We start from the raw sequence: 13313 nt of genomic DNA, 5'->3' as shown, positions 1-13313 counted from the left end.
GGGCAGCGCAGGGAGAGGTCGGGGACGGCAGCGCAGGGAGAGGTCGGGGACGGCAGCGCAGGGAGAGGTCGGGGACGGCAGCGCAGGGAGAGGTCGGGGACGGCAGCGCAGGGAGAGGTCGGGGACGGCAGCGCAGGGAGAGGTCGGGGACGGCAGCGCAGGGAGAGGTCGGGGACGGCAGCGCAGGGAGAGGTCGGGGACGGCAGCGCAGGGAGAGGTCGGGGACGGCAGCGCAGTATTGTGTTTCTATTTTGTTGAGTGCTCAGTTCTGGGAATGGCGCCACGCGAAGGTTAAATCACACTCGACCAGGAGCAATCTAATAGACTGGTGAAGTAGGGAGCGCTGGACGGGAACACCTGAGTAGACTGGTGAAGTAGGGAGCGCTGGACCAAAACACCTGAGTAGACTGGTGAAGTAGGGAGCGCTGGACGGGAACACCTGAGTAGACTGGTGAAGTAGGGAGCGCTGGACGGGAACACCTGAGTAGACTGGTGAAGTAGGGAGCGCTGGACGGGAACACCTGTGTAGACTGGTGAAGTAGGGAGCGCTGGACGGGAACACCTGAGTAGTGGTGAAGTAGGGAGCGCTGGACGGGAACACCTGAGTAGACTGGTGAAGTAGGGAGCGCTGGACGGGAACACCTGAGTAGACTGGTGAAGTAGGGAGCGCTGGACGGGAACACCTGAGTAGTGGTGAAGTAGGGAGCGCTGGACGGGAACACCTGAGTAGACTGGTGAAGTAGGGAGCGCTGGACGGGAACACCTGAGTAGACTGGTGAAGTAGGGAGCGCTGGACGGGAACACCTGAGTAGACTGGTGAAGTAGGGAGCGCTGGACGGGAACACCTGAGTAGACTGGTGAAGTAGGGAACGCTGGACGGGAACACTTGAGTAGACTGGTGAAGTAGGGAGCGCTGGACGGGAACACCTGAGTAGACTGGTGAAGTAGGGAGCGCTGGACGGGAACACCTGAGTAGACTGGTGAAGTAGGGAGCGCTGGACGGGAACACCTGAGTAGTGGTGAAGTATGGAGCGCTGGACGGGAACACCTGAGTAGACTGGTGAAGTAGGGAGCGCTGGACGGGAACACCTGAGTAGTGGTGAAATAGGGAGCGCTGGACGGGAACACCTGAGTAGACTGGTGAAGTAGGGAGCGCTGGACGGGAACACCTGAGTAGACTGGTGAAGTAGGGAGCGCTGGACGGGAACACCTGAGTAGATTGGTGAAGTAGGGAGCGCTGGACGGGAACACCTGAGTAGACTGGTGAAGTAGGGAGCGCTGGACTGGAACACCTGAGTAGACTGGTGAAGTAGGGAGCGCTGGACGGGGAACACCTGAGTAGACTGGTGAAGTAGGGAGCGCTGGACGGGAACACCTGAGTAGACTGGTGAAGTAGGGAGCGCTGGACGGGAACACCTGAGTAGACTGGTGAAGTAGGGAGCGCTGGACGGGAACACCTGAGTAGACTGGTGAAGTAGGGAGCGCTGGACGGGAACACCTGAGTAGACTGGTGAAGTAGGGAGCGCTGGACGGGAACACCTGAGTAGACTGGTGAAGTAGGGAGCGCTGGACCGGAACACCTGAGTAGACTGGTGAAGTAGGGAGCGCTGGACGGGAACACCTGAGTAGACTGGTGAAGTAGGGAGCGCTGGACGGGAACACCTGAGTAGACTGGTGAAGTAGGGAGCGCTGGACGGGAACACCTGAGTAGACTGGTGAAGTAGGGAGCGCTGGACGGGAACACCTGAGTAGACTGGTGAAGTAGGGAGCGCTGGACGGGAACACCTGAGTAGTGGTGAAGTAGGGAGCGCTGGACGGGAACACCTGAGTAGACTGGTGACGTAGGGAGCGCTGGACGGGAACACCTGAGTAGACTGGTGACGTAGGGAGCGCTGGACGGGAACACCTGAGTAGACTGGTGACGTAGGGAGCGCTGGACGGGAACACCTGAGTACTGGTGAAGTAGGGAGCGCTGGACGGGAACACCTGAGTAGACTGGTGAAGTAGGGAGCGCAGGACGGGAACACCTGAGTAGACTGGTGAAGTAGGGAGCGCTGGACGGGAACACCTGAGTAGACTGGTGAAGTAGGGAGCGCTGGACGGGAAAACACCTGAGTAGACTGGTGAAGTAGGGAGCGCTGGACGGGAACACCTGAGTAGTGGTGAAGTAGGGAGCGCTGGACGGGAACACCTGAGTAGACTGGTGAAGTAGGGAGCGCTGGACGGGAACACCTGAGTAGACTGGTGAAGTAGGGAGCGCTGGACGGGAACACCTGAGTAGACTGGTGAAGTAGGGAGCGCTGGACGGGAACACCTGAGTAGACTGGTGAAGTAGGGAGCGCTGGACGGGAACACCTGAGTAGACTGGTGAAGTAGGGAGCGCTGGACGGGAACACCTGAGTAGACTGGTGAAGTAGGGAGCGCTGGACGGGAACACCTGAGTAGACTGGTGAAGTAGGGAGCGCTGGACGGGAACACCTGAGTAGTGGTGAAGTAGGGAGCGCTGGACGGGAACACCTGAGTAGACTGGTGAAGTAGGGAGCGCTGGACGGGAACACCTGAGTAGTGGTGAAGTAGGGAGCGCTGGACGGGAACACCTGAGTAGACTGGTGAAGTAGGGAGCGCTGGACGGGAACACCTGAGTAGACTGGTGAAGTATGGAGCGCTGGACGTGAACACCTGAGTAGACTGGTGAAGTATGGAGCGCTGGACGGGAACACCTGAGTAGACTGGTGAAGTAGGGAGCGCTGGACGGGAACACCTGAGTAGACTGGTGAAGTAGGGAGCGCTGGACGGGAACACCTGAGTAGACTGGTGAAGTAGGGAGCGCTGGACGGGAACACCTGAGTAGTGGTGAAGTAGGGAGCGCTGGATGGGAACACCTGAGTAGACTGGTGAAGTAGGGAGATCTGGACGGGAACACTGAGTAGTGGTGAAATAGGGAGCGCTGGACGGGAACACCTGAGTAGACTGGTGAAGTAGGGAGCGCTGGACGGGAACACCTGAGTAGTGGTGAAGTAGGGAGCGCTGGACGGGAACACCTGAGTAGACTGGTGAAGTAGGGAGCGCTGGACGGGAACACCTGAGTAGACTGGTGAAGTAGGGAGCGCTGGACGGGAACACCTGAGTAGTGGTGAAATAGGGAGCGCTGGACGGGAACACCTGAGTAGTGGTGAAATAGGGAGCGCTGGACGGGAACACCTGAGTAGACTGGTGAAGTAGGGAGCGCTGGACGGGAACACCTGAGTAGACTGGTGAAGTAGGGAGCGCTGGACGGGAACACCTGAGTAGACTGGTGAAATAGGGAGCGCTGGACGGGAACACCTGAGTAGACTGGTGAAGTAGGGAGCGCTGGACGGGAACACCTGAGTAGACTGGTGAAGTAGGGAGCGCTGGACGGGAACACCTGAGTAGACTGGTGAAGTAGGGAGCGCTGGACGGGAACACCTGAGTAGTGGTGAAGTAGGGAGCGCTGGATGGGAACACCTGAGTAGACTGGTGAAGTAGGGAGCGCTGGACGGGAACACCTGAGTAGTGGTGAAGTAGGGAGCGCTGGACGGGAACAACTGAGTAGACTGGTGAAGTATGGAGCGCTGGACGGGAACACCTGAGTAGACTGGTGAAGTAGGGAGCGCTGGACGGGAACACCTGAGTAGACTGGTGAAGTAGGGAGCGCTGGACGGGAACACCTGAGTAGACTGGTGAAGTAGGGAGCGCTGGACGGGAACACCTGAGTAGACTGGTGAAGTAGGGAGCGCTGGACGGGAACTCCTGAGTAGACTGGTGAAGTAGGGAGCGCTGGACGGGAACACCTGAGTAGACTGGTGAAGTAGGGAGCGCTGGGAAGGAACACCTGAGTAGACTGGTGAAGTAGGGAGCGCTGGACGGGAACACCTGAGTAGACTGGTGAAGTAGGGAGCGCTGGACGGGAACACCTGAGTAGACTGGTGAAGTAGGGAGCGCTGGACGGGAACACCTGAGTAGACTGGTGAAGTATGGAGCGCTGGACGGTAACACCTGAGTAGACTGGTGAAGTAGGGAGCGCTGGACGGGAACACCTGAGTAGTGGTGAAGTAGGGAGCGCTGGACGGGAACACCTGAGTAGTGGTGAAGTAGGGAGCGCTGGACGGGAACACCTGAGTAGACTGGTGAAGTAGGGAGCGCTGGACGGGAACACCTGAGTAGACTGGTGAAGTAGGGAGCGCTGGGAGGGAACACCTGAGTAGACTGGTGAAGTAGGGAGCGCTGGACGGGAACACCTGAGTAGACTGGTGAAGTAGGGAGCGCTGGACGGGAACACCTGAGTAGACTGGTGAAGTAGGGAGCGCTGGACGGGAACACCTGAGTAGACTGGTGAAGTAGGGAGCGCTGGACGGGAACACCTGAGTAGACTGGTGAAGTAGGGAGCGCTGGACGGGAACACCTGAGTAGACTGGTGAAGTAGGGAGCGCTGGACCGGAACACCTGAGTAGACTGGTGAAGTAGGGAGCGCTGGACGGGAACACCTGAGTAGACTGGTGAAGTAGGGAGCGCTGGACGGGAACACCTGAGTAGACTGGTGAAGTAGGGAGCGCTGGACGGGAACACCTGAGTAGACTGGTGAAGTAGGGAGCGCTGGACGGGAACACCTGAGTAGACTGGTGAAGTAGGGAGCGCTGGACGGGAACACCTGAGTAGACTGGTGAAGTAGGGAGCGCTGGACGGGAACACCTGAGTAGACTGGTGAAGTAGGGAGCGCTGGACGGGAACACCTGAGTAGACTGGTGAAGTAGGGAGCGCTGGACGGGAACACCTGAGTAGTGGTGAAGTAGGGAGCGCTGGATGGGAACACCTGAGTAGACTGGTGAAGTAGGGAGCGCTGGACGGGAACACCTGAGTAGACTGGTGAAGTAGGGAGCGCTGGACGGGAACACCTGAGTAGACTGGTGAAGTAGGGAGCGCTGGACGGGAACACCTGAGTAGTGGTGAAATAGGGAGCGCTGGACGGGAACACCTGAGTAGACTGGTGAAGTAGGGAGCGCTGGACGGGAACACCTGAGTAGACTGGTGAAGTAGGGAGCGCTGGACGGGAACACCTGAGTAGACTGGTGAAGTAGGGAGCGCTGGACGGGAACACCTGAGTAGACTGGTGAAGTAGGGAGCGCTGGACGGGAACACCTGAGTAGACTGGTGAAGTAGGGAGCGCTGGACGGGAACACCTGAGTAGACTGGTGAAGTAGGGAGCGCTGGACGGGAACACCTGAGTAGACTGGTGAAGTAGGGAGCGCTGGACCGGAACACCTGAGTAGACTGGTGAAGTAGGGAGCGCTGGACGGGAACACCTGAGTAGACTGGTGAAGTAGGGAGCGCTGGACGGGAACACCTGAGTAGACTGGTGAAGTAGGGAGCGCTGGACGGGAACACCTGAGTAGACTGGTGAAGTAGGGAGCGCTGGACGGGAACACCTGAGTAGACTGGTGAAGTAGGGAGCGCTGGACGGGAACACCTGAGTAGTGGTGAAGTAGGGAGCGCTGGACGGGAACACCTGAGTAGACTGGTGACGTAGGGAGCGCTGGACGGGAACACCTGAGTAGACTGGTGACGTAGGGAGCGCTGGACGGGAACACCTGAGTAGACTGGTGACGTAGGGAGCGCTGGACGGGAACACCTGAGTACTGGTGAAGTAGGGAGCGCTGGACGGGAACACCTGAGTAGACTGGTGAAGTAGGGAGCGCAGGACGGGAACACCTGAGTAGACTGGTGAAGTAGGGAGCGCTGGACGGGAACACCTGAGTAGACTGGTGAAGTAGGGAGCGCTGGACGGGAAAACACCTGAGTAGACTGGTGAAGTAGGGAGCGCTGGACGGGAACACCTGAGTAGTGGTGAAGTAGGGAGCGCTGGACGGGAACACCTGAGTAGACTGGTGAAGTAGGGAGCGCTGGACGGGAACACCTGAGTAGACTGGTGAAGTAGGGAGCGCTGGACGGGAACACCTGAGTAGACTGGTGAAGTAGGGAGCGCTGGACGGGAACACCTGAGTAGACTGGTGAAGTAGGGAGCGCTGGACGGGAACACCTGAGTAGACTGGTGAAGTAGGGAGCGCTGGACGGGAACACCTGAGTAGACTGGTGAAGTAGGGAGCGCTGGACGGGAACACCTGAGTAGACTGGTGAAGTAGGGAGCGCTGGACGGGAACACCTGAGTAGACTGGTGAAGTAGGGAGCGCTGGACGGGAACACCTGAGTAGTGGTGAAGTAGGGAGCGCTGGACGGGAACACCTGAGTAGACTGGTGAAGTAGGGAGCGCTGGACGGGAACACCTGAGTAGTGGTGAAGTAGGGAGCGCTGGACGGGAACACCTGAGTAGACTGGTGAAGTAGGGAGCGCTGGACGGGAACACCTGAGTAGACTGGTGAAGTATGGAGCGCTGGACGTGAACACCTGAGTAGACTGGTGAAGTATGGAGCGCTGGACGGGAACACCTGAGTAGACTGGTGAAGTAGGGAGCGCTGGACGGGAACACCTGAGTAGACTGGTGAAGTAGGGAGCGCTGGACGGGAACACCTGAGTAGACTGGTGAAGTAGGGAGCGCTGGACGGGAACACCTGAGTAGTGGTGAAGTAGGGAGCGCTGGATGGGAACACCTGAGTAGACTGGTGAAGTAGGGAGATCTGGACGGGAACACTGAGTAGTGGTGAAATAGGGAGCGCTGGACGGGAACACCTGAGTAGACTGGTGAAGTAGGGAGCGCTGGACGGGAACACCTGAGTAGTGGTGAAGTAGGGAGCGCTGGACGGGAACACCTGAGTAGACTGGTGAAGTAGGGAGCGCTGGACGGGAACACCTGAGTAGACTGGTGAAGTAGGGAGCGCTGGACGGGAACACCTGAGTAGACTGGTGAAGTAGGGAGCGCTGGACGGGAACACCTGAGTAGACTGGTGAAGTAGGGAGCGCTGGACGGGAACACCTGAGTAGTGGTGAAGTAGGGAGCGCTGGATGGGAACACCTGAGTAGACTGGTGAAGTAGGGAGATCTGGACGGGAACACTGAGTAGTGGTGAAATAGGGAGCGCTGGACGGGAACACCTGAGTAGACTGGTGAAGTAGGGAGCGCTGGACGGGAACACCTGAGTAGTGGTGAAGTAGGGAGCGCTGGACGGGAACACCTGAGTAGACTGGTGAAGTAGGGAGCGCTGGACGGGAACACCTGAGTAGACTGGTGAAGTAGGGAGCGCTGGACGGGAACACCTGAGTAGTGGTGAAATAGGGAGCGCTGGACGGGAACACCTGAGTAGTGGTGAAATAGGGAGCGCTGGACGGGAACACCTGAGTAGACTGGTGAAGTAGGGAGCGCTGGACGGGAACACCTGAGTAGACTGGTGAAGTAGGGAGCGCTGGACGGGAACACCTGAGTAGACTGGTGAAATAGGGAGCGCTGGACGGGAACACCTGAGTAGACTGGTGAAGTAGGGAGCGCTGGACGGGAACACCTGAGTAGACTGGTGAAGTAGGGAGCGCTGGACGGGAACACCTGAGTAGACTGGTGAAGTAGGGAGCGCTGGACGGGAACACCTGAGTAGTGGTGAAGTAGGGAGCGCTGGATGGGAACACCTGAGTAGACTGGTGAAGTAGGGAGCGCTGGACGGGAACACCTGAGTAGTGGTGAAGTAGGGAGCGCTGGACGGGAACAACTGAGTAGACTGGTGAAGTATGGAGCGCTGGACGGGAACACCTGACTAGACTGGTGAAGTAGGGAGCGCTGGACGGGAACACCTGAGTAGACTGGTGAAGTAGGGAGCGCTGGACGGGAACACCTGAGTAGACTGGTGAAGTAGGGAGCGCTGGACGGGAACACCTGAGTAGACTGGTGAAGTAGGGAGCGCTGGACGGGAACTCCTGAGTAGACTGGTGAAGTAGGGAGCGCTGGACGGGAACACCTGAGTAGACTGGTGAAGTAGGGAGCGCTGGGAAGGAACACCTGAGTAGACTGGTGAAGTAGGGAGCGCTGGACGGGAACACCTGAGTAGACTGGTGAAGTAGGGAGCGCTGGACGGGAACACCTGAGTAGACTGGTGAAGTAGGGAGCGCTGGACGGGAACACCTGAGTAGACTGGTGAAGTATGGAGCGCTGGACGGTAACACCTGAGTAGACTGGTGAAGTAGGGAGCGCTGGACGGGAACACCTGAGTAGTGGTGAAGTAGGGAGCGCTGGACGGGAACACCTGAGTAGTGGTGAAGTAGGGAGCGCTGGACGGGAACACCTGAGTAGACTGGTGAAGTAGGGAGCGCTGGACGGGAACACCTGAGTAGACTGGTGAAGTAGGGAGCGCTGGGAGGGAACACCTGAGTAGACTGGTGAAGTAGGGAGCGCTGGACGGGAACACCTGAGTAGACTGGTGAAGTAGGGAGCGCTGGACGGGAACACCTGAGTAGACTGGTGAAGTAGGGAGCGCTGGACGGGAACACCTGAGTAGACTGGTGAAGTAGGGAGCGCTGGACGGGAACACCTGAGTAGACTGGTGAAGTAGGGAGCGCTGGACGGGAACACCTGAGTAGACTGGTGAAGTAGGGAGCGCTGGACCGGAACACCTGAGTAGACTGGTGAAGTAGGGAGCGCTGGACGGGAACACCTGAGTAGACTGGTGAAGTAGGGAGCGCTGGACGGGAACACCTGAGTAGACTGGTGAAGTAGGGAGCGCTGGACGGGAACACCTGAGTAGACTGGTGAAGTAGGGAGCGCTGGACGGGAACACCTGAGTAGACTGGTGAAGTAGGGAGCGCTGGACGGGAACACCTGAGTAGACTGGTGAAGTAGGGAGCGCTGGACGGGAACACCTGAGTAGACTGGTGAAGTAGGGAGCGCTGGACGGGAACACCTGAGTAGACTGGTGAAGTAGGGAGCGCTGGACGGGAACACCTGAGTAGTGGTGAAGTAGGGAGCGCTGGATGGGAACACCTGAGTAGACTGGTGAAGTAGGGAGCGCTGGACGGGAACACCTGAGTAGACTGGTGAAGTAGGGAGCGCTGGACGGGAACACCTGAGTAGACTGGTGAAGTAGGGAGCGCTGGACGGGAACACCTGAGTAGTGGTGAAATAGGGAGCGCTGGACGGGAACACCTGAGTAGACTGGTGAAGTAGGGAGCGCTGGACGGGAACACCTGAGTAGACTGGTGAAGTAGGGAGCGCTGGACGGGAACACCTGAGTAGACTGGTGAAGTAGGGAGCGCTGGACGGGAACACCTGAGTAGACTGGTGAAGTAGGGAGCGCTGGACGGGAACACCTGAGTAGACTGGTGAAGTATGGAGCGCTGGACGGGAACACCTGAGTAGACTGGTGAAGTATGGAGCGCTGGACGGGAACACCTGAGTAGACTGGTGAAGTAGGGAGCGCTGGACGGGAACACCTGAGTAGACTGGTGAAGTAGGGAGCGCTGGACGGGAACACCTGAGTAGACTGGTGAAGTAGGGAGCGCTGGACGGGAACACCTGAGTAGACTGGTGAAGTAGGGAGCGCTGGACGGGAACACCTGAGTAGTGGTGAAGTAGGGAGCGCTGGATGGGAACACCTGAGTAGACTGGTGAAGTAGGGAGCGCTGGACGGGAACACCTGAGTAGACTGGTGAAGTAGGGAGATCTGGACGGGAACACTGAGTAGTGGTGAAATAGGGAGCGCTGGACGGGAACACCTGAGTAGACTGGTGAAGTAGGGAGCGCTGGACGGGAACACCTGAGTAGTGGTGAAGTAGGGAGCGCTGGACGGGAACACCTGAGTAGACTGGTGAAGTAGGGAGCGCTGGACGGGAACACCTGAGTAGACTGGTGAAGTAGGGAGCGCTGGACGGGAACACCTGAGTAGTGGTGAAATAGGGAGCGCTGGACGGGAACACCTGAGTAGTGGTGAAATAGGGAGCGCTGGACGGGAACACCTGAGTAGACTGGTGAAGTAGGGAGCGCTGGACGGGAACACCTGAGTAGACTGGTGAAGTAGGGAGCGCTGGACGGGAACACCTGAGTAGTGGTGAAGTAGGGAGCGCTGGACGGGAACACCTGAGTAGACTGGTGACGTAGGGAGCGCTGGACGGGAACACCTGAGTAGACTGGTGACGTAGGGAGCGCTGGACGGGAACACCTGAGTAGACTGGTGACGTAGGGAGCGCTGGACGGGAACACCTGAGTACTGGTGAAGTAGGGAGCGCTGGACGGGAACACCTGAGTAGACTGGTGAAGTAGGGAGCGCAGGACGGGAACACCTGAGTAGACTGGTGAAGTAGGGAGCGCTGGACGGGAACACCTGAGTAGACTGGTGAAGTAGGGAGCGCTGGACGGGAAAACACCTGAGTAGACTGGTGAAGTAGGGAGCGCTGGACGGGAACACCTGAGTAGTGGTGAAGTAGGGAGCGCTGGACGGGAACACCTGAGTAGACTGGTGAAGTAGGGAGCGCTGGACGGGAACACCTGAGTAGACTGGTGAAGTAGGGAGCGCTGGACGGGAACACCTGAGTAGACTGGTGAAGTAGGGAGCGCTGGACGGGAACACCTGAGTAGACTGGTGAAGTAGGGAGCGCTGGACGGGAACACCTGAGTAGACTGGTGAAGTAGGGAGCGCTGGACGGGAACACCTGAGTAGACTGGTGAAGTAGGGAGCGCTGGACGGGAACACCTGAGTAGACTGGTGAAGTAGGGAGCGCTGGACGGGAACACCTGAGTAGTGGTGAAGTAGGGAGCGCTGGACGGGAACACCTGAGTAGACTGGTGAAGTAGGGAGCGCTGGACGGGAACACCTGAGTAGACTGGTGAAGTAGGGAGCGCTGGACGGGAACACCTGAGTAGACTGGTGAAGTAGGGAGCGCTGGGAGGGAACACCTGAGTAGTGGTGAAATAGGGAGCGCTGGATGGGAACACCTGAGTAGACTGGTGAAGTAGGGAGCGCTGGACGGGAACACCTGAGTAGTGGTGAAGTAGGGAGCGCTGGACGGGAACAACTGAGTAGACTGGTGAAGTAGGGAGCGCTGGACGGGAACACCTGAGTAGACTGGTGAAGTAGGGAGCGCTGGACGGGAACACCTGAGTAGACTGGTGAAGTAGGGAGCGCTGGACGGGAACACCTGAGTAGACTGGTGAAGTAGGGAGCGCTGGACGGGAACACCTGAGTAGACTGGTGAAGTAGGGAGCGCTGGACGGGAACTCCTGAGTAGACTGGTGAAGTAGGGAGCGCTGGACGGGAACACCTGAGTAGACTGGTGAAGTAGGGAGCGCTGGGAAGGAACACCTGAGTAGACTGGTGAAGTAGGGAGCGCTGGACGGGAACACCTGAGTAGACTGGTGAAGTAGGGAGCGCTGGACGGGAACACCTGAGTAGACTGGTGAAGTAGGGAGCGCTGGACGGGAACACCTGAGTAGACTGGTGAAGTATGGAGCGCTGGACGGTAACACCTGAGTAGACTGGTGAAGTAGGGAGCGCTGGACGGGAACACCTGAGTAGTGGTGAAGTAGGGAGCGCTGGACGGGAACACCTGAGTAGTGGTGAAGTAGGGAGCGCTGGACGGGAACACCTGAGTAGACTGGTGAAGTAGGGAGCGCTGGACGGGAACACCTGAGTAGACTGGTGAAGTAGGGAGCGCTGGGAGGGAACACCTGAGTAGACTGGTGAAGTAGGGAGCGCTGGACGGGAACACCTGAGTAGACTGGTGAAGTAGGGAGCGCTGGACGGGAACACCTGAGTAGACTGGTGAAGTAGGGAGCGCTGGACGGGAACACCTGAGTAGACTGGTGAAGTAGGGAGCGCTGGACGGGAACACCTGAGTAGACTGGTGAAGTAGGGAGCGCTGGACGGGAACACCTGAGTAGACTGGTGAAGTAGGGAGCGCTGGACCGGAACACCTGAGTAGACTGGTGAAGTAGGGAGCGCTGGACGGGAACACCTGAGTAGACTGGTGAAGTAGGGAGCGCTGGACGGGAACACCTGAGTAGACTGGTGAAGTAGGGAGCGCTGGACGGGAACACCTGAGTAGACTGGTGAAGTAGGGAGCGCTGGACGGGAACACCTGAGTAGACTGGTGAAGTAGGGAGCGCTGGACGGGAACACCTGAGTAGACTGGTGAAGTAGGGAGCGCTGGACGGGAACACCTGAGTAGACTGGTGAAGTAGGGAGCGCTGGACGGGAACACCTGAGTAGTGGTGAAGTAGGGAGCGCTGGATGGGAACACCTGAGTAGACTGGTGAAGTAGGGAGCGCTGGACGGGAACACCTGAGTAGACTGGTGAAGTAGGGAGCGCTGGACGGGAACACCTGAGTAGACTGGTGAAGTAGGGAGCGCTGGACGGGAACACCTGAGTAGTGGTGAAATAGGGAGCGCTGGACGGGAACACCTGAGTAGTGGTGAAATAGGGAGCCCTGGACGGGAACACCTGAGTAGACTGGTGAAGTAGGGAGCGCTGGACGGGAACACCTGAGTAGACTGGTGAAGTAGGGAGCGCTGGACGGGAACACCTGAGTAGACTGGTGAAGTAGGGAGCGCTGGACGGGAACACCTGAGTAGACTGGTGAAGTAGGGAGCGCTGGACGGGAACACCTGAGTAGACTGGTGAAGTATGGAGCGCTGGACGGGAACACCTGAGTAGACTGGTGAAGTATGGAGCGCTGGACGGGAACACCTGAGTAGACTGGTGAAGTAGGGAGCGCTGGACGGGAACACCTGAGTAGACTGGTGAAGTAGGGAGCGCTGGACGGGAACACCTGAGTAGACTGGTGAAGTAGGGAGCGCTGGACGGGAACACCTGAGTAGACTGGTGAAGTAGGGAGCGCTGGACGGGAACACCTGAGTAGTGGTGAAGTAGGGAGCGCTGGATGGGAACACCTGAGTAGACTGGTGAAGTAGGGAGCGCTGGACGGGAACACCTGAGTAGACTGGTGAAGTAGGGAGATCTGGACGGGAACACTGAGTAGTGGTGAAATAGGGAGCGCTGGACGGGAACACCTGAGTAGACTGGTGAAGTAGGGAGCGCTGGACGGGAACACCTGAGTAGTGGTGAAGTAGGGAGCGCTGGACGGGAACACCTGAGTAGACTGGTGAAGTAGGGAGCGCTGGACGGGAACACCTGAGTAGACTGGTGAAGTAGGGAGCGCTGGACGGGAACACCTGAGTAGTGGTGAAATAGGGAGCGCTGGACGGGAACACCTGAGTAGTGGTGAAATAGGGAGCGCTGGACGGGAACACCTGAGTAGACTGGTGAAGTAGGGAGCGCTGGACGGGAACACCTGAGTAGACTGGTGAAGTAGGGAGCGCTGGACGGGAACACCTGAGTAGACTGGTGAAGTAGGGAGCGCTGGACGGG

This window comes from Rhinoderma darwinii, unplaced genomic scaffold (assembly GCF_050947455.1).
Source record: "Rhinoderma darwinii isolate aRhiDar2 unplaced genomic scaffold, aRhiDar2.hap1 Scaffold_651, whole genome shotgun sequence".
NCBI classification, from domain to species: Eukaryota; Metazoa; Chordata; class Amphibia; order Anura; family Rhinodermatidae; genus Rhinoderma; species Rhinoderma darwinii.
This window is presented reverse-complemented; position numbering follows the sequence as displayed.